The sequence below is a fragment of the Porites lutea genome, chromosome 2, assembly GCF_958299795.1.
Source record: "Porites lutea chromosome 2, jaPorLute2.1, whole genome shotgun sequence".
In the NCBI taxonomy this organism is placed as follows: Eukaryota; Metazoa; Cnidaria; class Anthozoa; order Scleractinia; family Poritidae; genus Porites; species Porites lutea.
In genome coordinates, this window is record NC_133202.1 from 25,589,492 (window position 1) to 25,601,512 (window position 12,021).

At 37.0% G+C, this 12,021-nt stretch overlaps 1 pseudogene; it reads left to right on the forward strand.

Annotated features, from left to right (window-relative positions):
- Positions 1 to 11,601, forward strand: part of LOC140925908 (uncharacterized) — a 17,214-nt pseudogene extending 5,613 nt beyond the window's left edge.
- Positions 11,602 to 12,021: the final 420 nt, after the last annotated feature.

Sequence of the window (12,021 nt, forward strand, 5' to 3'; positions counted from 1 at the left end):
AAGTGGAAAACAATTTTTGCCAGTGATACCTTTAAACACCGAATGACATAACGATACTATATTCAGTATATTCGTCTCTAGTTTGAACCAAAATTTGGATCCGTTTCTAATATGTAGAGTCAGTATACTGTGCTAACATTATGGATAGCTCCTCAGAGAAATGTTCTACAGTTGGTAAAGGATTTAATGGAGCCGAAACCAATTGTGGAATTGCACACATTTTAGGCATCCTACTGATGAAAAGTTACTGCTTTTACTCCGTAGATAACTTTACACGCATCAGCAATTATTTGCGGTCTATTCCCTTCTCTTCAGAATTTGCTAAGTTTACTTTTCTATTGAAGACTACAAGTTGTTTGTCAGTATACGTAAGTTTAAGGGGCACAACTAGTTTACCTAGACATACCCCTCGCCTCTCCTTCCTATTTACCATGTGATTTAATTTAAGTGTTCTAATTTTGTGCTTTTACATTCTTTGTAAATTTATTAGTTACTTAATTTTTAACCTTACATGTATATTTAATTCTATATTTCCATTTGCTAATGCTTGCAGAAACAAATAAAAGATGAAATTTGCTAAGTTTTATCATCCAGTCTCACCTTTGATAGAAGCAGGCAGCTCATCAATAAAGAAGTGAATATCATCTGGATTAGCATCTTTTAGATGGATGGATACACAGGGTAGGTTCCAGCGAAGGGATGCATGTATTGTAATCTGCTTATAGTAACTGACGTATTGGTAACATTCATTGAACTCTGAGCCGTAATGTCAAACTGAAACAGATTAAGACCAGTTTTATTTTTTCCACCAGAACCCATAGCCAGTAGACTATGAGATTCAGATAATCCTAATTTTACTAAGAGTTGCTGATCCATAGTCTAAAGAACCCTTGCACAGAGGCGAGCGCCACACGAGAGTGACTGATGACAAAGCGCAAGGGACCACGGGAAGGAGAAAAACGGAGGTCCGTTTTTTCTTTCCCGCCTTTCTTTGCGCACAAATTTTCGTCGAGAGAGAGACGTTTGGTACGAGGCAGAAAGGGAACCTGTGACAGGGCCTACACCAGGTTACGCCCACAAAGAAAACAGAGACAATCGAGATATAGCCTAGGAAAATAAAATGAAGGCACAAAACAAGGATAAGTTACACAGGTTCGTACCGATGTAAACTCATATTTTAAAGAAGCCTTTTACAATTAAAATGATATACAATACGAGGATATGAAAATGTGCGAAAACAGGAGCCCATCTCTAGGCTTCTGTAAAAAATGACTTTAACTACATTTCAGAGAGCTAAAAGGGGCTCTAAACGACGAGGTTTTGACGTTTTTAACTCTCTTAGATCTATTTTATCATGAGAGAATGAGCTAATTTTATGGCATTAATATTTTAGCGCATTATTTTGTATTGATTTTAAATGTTTGAAGAAATAGATGAAATGACGGGAAATGTCTTCGGGAACCCCGAGGACCGGCAGATTATGATGGTACAGGTGTGGTTAATGGAACAAGATTTTTCTTCGAACTTTTCTAATCAAAGAACATTGTTTTATCTAGTTTTTCTTTGGCCTTTTTGATTAAACTGTAATCATGGGGATATGCTTGAAAAAGAACCTCGTTCCCAGGGTTCCCTTCTTGCTTGAAAGGTTCTTCAATGGTCTTGTCCCCTGCAAATGATGACGGCACAAGTGGGACTTATTTTCACTTTTTTTTGTAAATATTTTCCTACTACCGTAAATCTTCTATCAAGCCCTCCCCCCCTCCCCCCCTTCCCAAATACGCCTCCTTTTCAGGAAAAGGAGATTAGTAATACCGCCATTCTTTTAAGCTCGTCTCCTCTACCTTCGCCCTTGTCATTGTTCTGTAAAACTTCATTTGGAGGATCCGGGATTATTTGTTCACGCGTTAGAAGTTCTGATTTGTACTCAGTGATCCTCGGCTGCATAACCTCCAACTTCTTGTACTTGTGTTTTCCACTTTGCATTCTAGTTCTTCCGGTGGACTGGTACCATCTCATGTAAACCCCCTCGTCTCTATTAAGCCCCCCAAAAATGTATTTGAAATAAGTTTGCCCGGGGGGGGGGAGTTTAATAGTGGATTTACGGTATGATTATTTTCAGACCAGCGCTTGAATATTTCTTAGGTTAAGTTAACGTGCATGAGTTTTGTTTCATTTAATTTTCCCTCAGTGCACGATTTTTTTTTGTACTTTGCCCCCCCCCCCTCTCTACCATGAAGTTTTCTAATGGTCCGTCCCTAAACTGAGTGTATTGATTGACTGATTCATTTTGTCAGCATCTGTTTGTGCTTGCAAATTTTGTTTGATACCGAGGGTGTTAAAAAACTTGTTACAACTCGATCAGGGTAGTTATTAGATTGTGTACAGACTAGAGGACATTTATTTTCCGGTAGAATTGAAAATGCTATTCTCTATTGCCACTGCTAATGTCATCAATGTAAACCTCTGAAACCGATTAAACAAAGATGTCCTGCGTAGAAACCTGTGTAGGTAATCGGTGTAGGCGATTAAAACGAATTTATGAAAACCCCTTTTTTGCGCTCCTAACATGACGATCATTACAGTTCGTTGTTATTATTAATATAATTAATCATGATAACTTTAGGCAAGTTTACCGATCTCAGCGTAAAACTTTTTCAAGAGTTAGGAAAATTTTAGTTTATGGACTTTATGTAAAATCGTCTCTGAACTTTTTTGTCGTCACGTAAGCCGCTATGAAGTGCATTTTCAAAATAAGACATTTACCGAAGTTTATCTAAGCGGTTATAAACTCGCTCCGAGCCCAATTTACTTTTGAGCACTGATGGTTCATAATTTAATTGGTCAGCATAGTAAATAAATGAGGTTGTAAGCTTACTACTTACTTCAATATATCCTACTTTGCTGACGCGAAACTTGAATTCGTTCTTCCACGGATACAAATGATGAAGTTCCACTGATCCAGGTTCTAAGTCATCTTTACCTGTCCACGATACGTTTCCTGATACTTCACAAATCGTAGTTTGTAAAAACTCCATTTTATTACCGTGAAGCTTGAGCGTCCTAAAACCAGTCATTGAGAACCGGAAGAGGAAGCGAAACAGGAACAGAAAACGAAAGATTGGAAAGGGGATTTTCCTCAGAAAGACGAAATATATCAGGTTGCAAGAACAAGACGATAGTCCACCCTCTCTTTTTATAAAGCAAAGTAGTGAGCTTATCATATCATATCCTAACATATATCATATCATATCTCTTGTATCATATCAGGGCAACCTTTGATATTTCTTCTTTTTCAATTCTTATTCCATGAGACCAGGGAATGCCACAAATTGTGCTAACATAATTTGTAATATCTGTAATTAAGCGTTAATTGCAAAGAGCAACAAAAAGCAAGCAATTCACGTCGAAAAATGCATTAGCTGCTTAAAAGGTATACTGCAATTTTTAAAATCAAGTGCAGAAGGAGAAATTAAAAAAAACCCTGACTTGTTTATTTTGGCTTCCCCTGAATGCGAAACGCAATAAATTTAAAGACTGCTTTATTTGCCGTAAGGTATATGACGATAAAAGAAAACTCACTTAAAAACTTTCCCCATTTTTAAAATGAGGGAAAAATTCTGGTAAGAACATTACTGAACTACATAAGTAGGACGCCAAGTCTTAGGTGATTGGACAAACAATGCTTTCCGGGTGTTTTCAGAGTTTCCAGGGAATCAGGTATTTTCCACACCACATGAATGGCTTATGATCGATGACAGGGATGTCCAAGTTGAAAAAAAAAATTGAAATGTAACTGCTGAATGTACAGGATATCCTTACACACTTTGTCCACCGACTAAACGTACCGTCACTGGCCCAAATCCAGGTCATTTAAGGTGGCTCGACTGGATTTTTTGGGGTTGATACCTCCCAAGTTTGAGCATTAACTATGTCGGCATGAGTAAAGATATGGAAAAAAGGTTACCACAACTGTATTATATAAAAATAAGTGATTAATGAGGACGCTCGCTTGTAAGCACAAAATCTGGGGGGAAAATTGGCTATATTTGAGGCCCTATTTACTAGTAAAAGCCTTCCCTGTTTTCAATGTTCTTAAAACTTGCAGGGAATATTTCTTGACGATTGGTCTCGAGATTGTCGAATTTATAAAAAAATTTATCAAGCGGTTTTTGGAAAAATGCGAAATTTTTAGGCATGGACCTAATTACCTCCAAAAATTGTATCAAAAGCGGCTGAATGCAGGTTAATAAAATCCTTCTTACTCGCAATCGCCCAGAGCAATTCCCCTCTTTTTTAATGCAGTTTTCAATGGAATTAAACCACTGTGAGATGAAGCCGCGTTCCCAAAGCTTATCATTTTCTTAAAATATTGGCGAATTGTGCGGCTAGCATGCTACTTCACTGTTTTTATGATTCTTAAAACTGCATTTCAAAATATTTCGAAAACGCTCTCATAGAATTTCTTCAAACTTTGCCATAATGGAGGCAATTATGGCAGGTACATACTCCCTTAAGCGATTTCTTCAAAAAACTCCTGGTACAGAGAAACACAAAGATAAATGAAAAACGTAATGGCGTCATTACGTTGCCATGGCGACTCCGATTGCAATAAAACCTTTTTTCCATGTCTTTACTCATGCCGACATAGTTAATGCTCAAACTTGGGAGGTATCCCCCTAAAAAAATCCAGTCGAGCCACCTTAAATGGACGATATTATACGGCCGCTTAGCGGTAAGTAATTTCGTTATCTGTGAGTCTAAGCGGCCGTGTGATGTTCTATTTAATATCATCTCCTGATATAAACACCAAAAAAAATATCAAGCCTTTTCAATTTAAGAATTCCGGTATAAAAGGCGCGATTTATTCTGTAGCCAAAGCAACGGTAATCTCTCATGTGAGGGTTTCTTGTTATCGCGCGAAAGCTCACCTGGTATTTCTTTGTTGTTTACATAATATATTTATCATAACCAAAGTTATAACCAAAGTTAAATAACCAAAGGGAATTTGTTACACTGCGCATACGCATGTTGTATCCATTCTCGATCCCAGAGTCCCCTGCATGCCTACGCTTGTCTCCATGGGTCTGCTCTTGAAAGGCCGATTAGTGCTAATCCAGGATTACAATTTTCAGTGGCACGTTTTTGTATTTTACCTTCCTAAGTATTGCTGTATCTCGGAGTAAAGACTTATCAGTATGTTGTAAGCTCCAGTTGCATGCTCGTACACAAGAAATTAGTCTAATCCTAGGTCAAACTTAACCATCCTTCGAGGAATCCGGACCTGGTAGTTATGTGCAGCAGAGCACCTGGGTCTAGAATTTGTTTTGTCGAGCAGCCTCAACTTCATTTTCACCAATGAAAACAAAAAATGGTGAACATGAAAATGTTGTGAAGCAGCTTAAACAAGTTCAAACTTTTCACCACATATCACAATCATGTTGTGAGAGGCAGACAGTTAAAAACCGAATCACATCAGGCCGGCTCTCACATGTACAACACCTGGAGTCTGTTTCTTAAAACGTCCGAAAACATTTTGAAGTACACAAACTTCATTAACAGAAATGTGATTTTAAATTTTTACAAGATAGATATTAATTTACTTTTCACAAAAACTCTCAACGATCGGCCATTCGTCCCAGCTGCGCCAGTCAAATTTCACTCGACTTGAAAGAGATATATATGAAATCTTCAAACTAAAGTTATCAAGCGGCCTATTTAATGCCATAAAAAAACAATTCCTTCACAAAGACGACAAATAGGTAACTTTTTTACGATGAAATTGTACAGTTTTTACATTTAAGTTGTATTCTTCACTACCGACAACTACTCGATTACTCCCTTAACAACAAATACCTAACCACTTATGAAAATTTTACTCTTCACTACATATACCTAGCTATCAAAAATGTTAAATGTATTTTTTTCCTCACCAATTCCTCGCTACTGGTCACTCTGTGTAATTTATTCTTTTGTTACAAAAAAATCGACTTCTATGCATAAAAACTGCGTTCTAGAAAATACACGTGTAACTAACAAGAACGTTAACGTTAACGTTATTTGTCTGTGAAGCACAAAGACACAAAATTGATAACAATAAAAATTCTCTACTAAAAATACCTAATTATCATAAAAATTGATTGGTGATTGATGTCATCTCATAAGTGGATGGAGAATGTTCATCCGGGTGAACGTATTACTCTCATTGACTCGGACGATGACTAAAGCACCGGTAGTCAAAACGTCAGTCACTATAAACAACCACAGTCCAATTTATAGACTACGCTCACCCAGACGATCTTGCGTCACCTACTTACAAATTAATTTTTCACTGAATGTGCTTACTATAAGTTTATTGTACATGTATACTTTAAAACAAATACCTCATTGCTTCGTAATACTATGTAAATTGGAAATTTAACTGCTAACATTTGTCTGCTACAAATATCTAATATAAATTGTATTCTCTACTATATATAATTACCTCAACGTAATACCGTGTTTTTTAGCACTAGCTCTTTACTAGCAATACCTGACTTCCGTAAAAATTCATTTCTCAATACAAATCGTCAAGTTCCTAATTGCATTCTTCACTACAACAGACTAAGAGCTATGTAAGCGCTCGCGAATATAGTCCCCGTTATCAGGCTATTACAACCGGAATTATTGAAACCTAATTCATGTCCAAACATTCAGCAAAAAAAGTTCAGGGAAAACTGTTGCTTTTTTTCCTATTATTTTTTGGCAGAGAGTTCTTACAAATTGCGAATAATCAATCCCATTGCATGCCGTTGATTTTACAGTTAAGTAGTTGCATTTATTCCTTTAGTTCATCGATTATTTCCTGCATGGATGGTCTCGCCCCAGGCTCTCTCTGCAGGCATCGCCGTACCAGGCCACGAAACGAGCCATTTGTTACAAGCACACTTGTTCTTCACGCTTTCGAGGATCTGGAAGTTGCCGGATACACATTTCACAAAGAAGAGCACCAAAGCTGTAAACATCAACCTAACAACGACACATCATTTGAATAAGATAATATTCTTTCCCTGGGATGTCTGTAGCATACTACGGTTAAAGTCCAGAGAGGCTTGATTTTCATTGCAGCTGAGCTGAATCAGCTGAGACAAGCCAGAAAATTTACGTTACGGATAAACAGTGAGTTCCAGTTAGAGATATGATAGAATTTCGAACAGAATAAGCGTTCTTACGCAGTAATTTGTCCAAACTTGATCACAGAACACATAGAGAATACTTCATGGAAAGTGCAGGCGTACGGTATTGATGCCCGAGTTGTTGACGTATCAGAAATCGAACGAGTGAGCGCAGCGAACGAGTAAGATTTCTGATACAAAAACGAGTGCGTAAATACCTTACAAAGCACTTTCCATGTGGTATTGTGTTTATTAAATACATACTGAGACATTCATCATTTTGGCGGCCTTTTTACTTTAAATCTTTCAAAAATGCTAAAGTTTGCCGCTACATACTTACCGCAAAATGACAACGAAAACGAAGTATCAGCTTTTTAGTAAAAACATTTGTTAAAAACATAAATGACGGTGAGGATATGAGGTAATCCAAGAACAATAAGTAATCTTAACTGTTTGTTCTCAATGCACAATTGAAAATGAGTGAATTTAAGAAAAATGGCCGCTTTCAATATAAGCTTAAGCTTAAATGAATGGCAAAGTAGCTCCGACAAAAAGCACAACAAAAGCTTACGTCTCGTTCTGTTTGTCCCTTTCTGCTGTTGTTTCGCAGGCTCTCTACCGTTTTCTTTATCGACAGTGAAACAAACGAAACTATTCCACTCCATTTCCGAAATGTTTTTCACTTTTTTAGCGAGAAAAACTCTTTGAGTAAAACTTTTCTCGTTGTATGTGTGCGAAGCGACGCTGCAAGCTGCAATAAAAGGCGGGAATTTTGGCGCGAAACTCGCACACCTCTGTGACTTCTGATTGAACGTATTATTTTTCTCACACGTGAAAAAACATCGTTCGCGATTCTGATTGGACGTATCGTTTTTTTCACGTGTGAAAACCATCGTTCGCTCCTCTGATTGGCTAGAACTAATTTGCGTACGGAAATTTACGACATAGCTTTTTGGTGAGTATTTCGAGCGTCGATAAAACCCGGAACATGGGACATTCCGGAACATGCCGGAACATTCCGGAACATGAAAAAATAAAAATAATTTTCATGAAAAAAAATATATAATAAAATAATAATAATAAAGTAATTTTTGTAAAAATTAATGATAACGTAAAATAACAAAAAAAAAAACGAAAAATAATGAAATAATCAAGAAAAAGAAACTGGTATCCTCTCTGAGTATGAGAAAACAATATTTTGTCGCAACAAATTAAAATTTGTTGGGCGAGTGAGGGTTCATGCAAATGACAGTAATAAGTGAAGGCTTGCTTCTAAATTCAATATATATCAAAATGGGTCGCGAGGAGGGGGGTTTTCAAGCTTTCTTCACATAGCCACCTCTTGTAATTGTTTGCCATAAGTTAATCATTTGGCGGTTAACCATTTACGGTTCTGCAATGGTCTGAAATGTCGGTGCAGTATTTCATGTCAAGCCAAGTCGGTAAGTAGCTCATTTCAAGCCGACATATAGTCTCCTTATACATAATATATAGATTTAGCCAGGGCTAAAAGCGAAGCTCCAATTTTAATAAATTTATAATTTAAATCAAACAATAAACTTTTAATCGACAAATCATTTAACTTAAGGGCACATTCATGTGACTTTTGAGGGAAAGGCTAAGTTATTTTAGAGTGAAACATCTTACATCGAATTGATAACCTTATATGTACACCCAAAAAATAGCAAACATCTTCGATCACATTCAAGATCACAGTAGATTAGGCCTCGAAAACAAATTCTAGGAAAACAAATCACGCCAAATTTTTTTGCGTTCGACAGGTTTACTTTACAAATTCTTGCCAACAAATCTGGGGGTGTTTAAACCAACCTTTTATAATTTTTATACACCACATTTGAGGTGAAACAGTACTATTTATCGTACAGAGCTCGGACAGAATGCGGTATTTCACAATTTTTCAAGACAAATTGCACTCAGTCAATATTCAGGACGAGCAAACCGTTCAAAAATTTCAGAAAATTTCCAAAATCACCCATACGGCGAGCTGGTTCTCGTTTCTATAGTGCGAGCTGTCAGTGTGGTCGAATGTTTGAATGAACTTTAACAGAGTTACGCTTCAACATAATAGCGAATTTATTATTATTTGTTTTGTTATTTAATGGTTTCAGTTATAACGATGTGTAATCTTATAAAGCGTTTGATACGCGCGACATTTTTGAGTACTCCTGCAAGCGATGGTCATGAACGATGAAAACAAACGGCACGGACAAGCGATTAAAATTGCAAGAGAGACTACTAACAATCAAAAAAAGAGATATAATTCCGTGAAACATTTACAGAGACAACAATTTTCATTCACGAAGACAAGTATTAAAGTGTCTCTAAAAATCCTGAGTCTTTAAGCGTAAAGCTTAAGTTTATGTTTTAGCCGGTTTCCCGGCGCGGTGTTTACTGTTTTTGAAGGTGAACTCCTCGAAGCAAGAAAATCGCTCAAAGTTTTCTTTCTACAGCCAAATTTATAACTAAATATTCTTCGGAACGTTTTCTTTCTATTTGTGGTGAGCAAATATATCTGAAGGCTTTTTAAAGTTCTGTAAGCTTATATCAAACCTGATACTAGGTCAGATCATTGACTCAAATCCTGCAAACGTGCATAAACTTGCCGCATAAACTGTCAGCGTGAACTGTGCAAGACTTCATGAAACACAAACATCAAATACAATAATTACTTAGGCTTACGTACCATTCGAGATTCAGTTCCTGGAAGCTAGCAAGGGAGGCCACAGTTGCTTGAGACTTTTAAACCCTCTTACGCATAAAAGCAAGGTGAAAAACGAAAACTATGCCCTCCGAAATCGAATTACCGAATTTTGACAAGCGACGCATTTCTCAACCAAAACCCAGTAAACAAACCAGCCATGAATAACAGAAGACTCTTGATAGCAGCTGTATTTCATTTTGTACCTCCAGAGGAAAAAGACAGTTAAAAACATCACAAGTTGACACAAAACTCTGTCAGCTTCAGCTGTCAAAGTAAACTACTTTCAAGATGCTGAATAATACACCCTATGCAGAACGAAAAGAGACTGGGAGCGATCAACTTGAAAACGAGGCTAGTTGGGCCTGGTAAATAAGAATGGCCGCCTGATGCTGATGTGAAGGGCGCCAGTTTTTGAAAATGTCGCAAAATTGTTGTGTTCCAAACTGTACCAAAAAGAAATACAGAACCGAAAACGGGGAGTAAATTTCTTACTTGAAGTTTCCAGACGACGTTATCCTCAAAAAACTTTGGCTCCATGCCATTCGTCGAGACGAAGGAAAAGCGTTTAGAGTCAACCAAAACACGAAGATCTGTTCTCGTCATTTTAAGCCCGAGGACTTGGTTAAAGCTCTTGGAGGTCAGCGTGTTTATGTAAAGGCAGGGGTAATTCCATCTCGATTTTCGTGGTCCAAAGGTTCTCCGAAAAAGCGAGCACCTCCTAAATGTCGCAATCTTTCGTCTACAACAGAGTGTTCAAACAAGGAGTTGCAATCATCTCAAAGTCAAACAACTGCAGATGCAGCTGAAGCAACTTCTGAAACCTATACTTCATCAGCAGCTTTTAGTTATCATGATGTGGAAAACAGCTTAAGTTCGTGTGAAGATCAAACAGAAGAAGTTAAAAAACTTGAAGGAATTCGAGGTTTTGAACTTGAAAATGCGAAGTTAAAGGCTGAAATAGAGGTATTAAAACGCCAGAGGAGCCTTAAAGATTCCCGCCTTTTTCAGCTACGCAATTTTACTACCGACGAGGACATTGCCTTTTATGCGGGATTTCCTAATTTAGCAACAATTAATGCTGTGTTTGAATTTTTAAATACTGGATCGAAAGGGGAAAACATTAGGTACTGTTCATCAAAAGAAAGAACTGTCCAAAAGGAGTTTTACGATAGTGGAAACGAGGAACCAGAGGGATGTACCAGCATAGGTAGACGAAGAAGTTTAGAACCCAGAGAGGAGTTCTTCCTTGTTCTTTGCAGACTGAGAAGGGGATTTGCAGAAAAACATCTAGCTCACTTGTTTGGTATTTCGCAGTCGACAGTAAGCAGAACATTCCTTTCTTGGATAAATTACATGTATTTTAAATTTGGTCAAGTATCTATATGGCCTAATAGGGAGGTTATAAGAGCTACAATGCCTGAAAGCTTTAAAGAGAAATACTCTTGCACCCGTGTAATAATCGATTGTACAGAAATTAGATGCCAAATGCCTTCCAGCCTTCTGATGAATTCCAAATTGTTCAGCTCCTATAAGAACCATGTAACTCTAAAAGGCTTAGTTGGAATTGTTCCCAGTGGAGCTATAACTTTTATCAGTCAGCTATATAGTGGAAGCATTTCCGATCGCGAAATTGTTGAACGAAGTGGTTTCCTGAAGTTAGAATTTGACAATGGTGACACCGTGATGGCCGATAAAGGTTTTTCAATTGTAGTAGTTAGGAAAAGGTGATTTCCAACGAATATACTATCTCTTCTCGTTTCACTCATTTCCAGCGAAAATTTCGTCTCACCTCCATTTCCTTCGGAAATTTCGTCTCGCCTCAAATTTCTTGCTGGAAATTCGCTTCATTCAAAGAGATAGTATATTCGTTGGAGAATCACCTTTTCCTAACTACTCTAATATAATTTCTTAGTCCTATAATTTTTATGTAATTATAAGACTATCATGTCTTACCAAACAGTTGGTGTTCCTGGTTTAACCAGTTATATTCAAGATAGAATTAAAGAATTAAAAAATAAATCCTATGAAGAAAATTGGGGAGAAATTAATATTTATAAATATATTTTAAATTTATTTGGCTTTATTGATAATTATATAAATTATCCTTCAAAAGATAATCTTAAGATTGTAGATTGGTATTTTATCGAT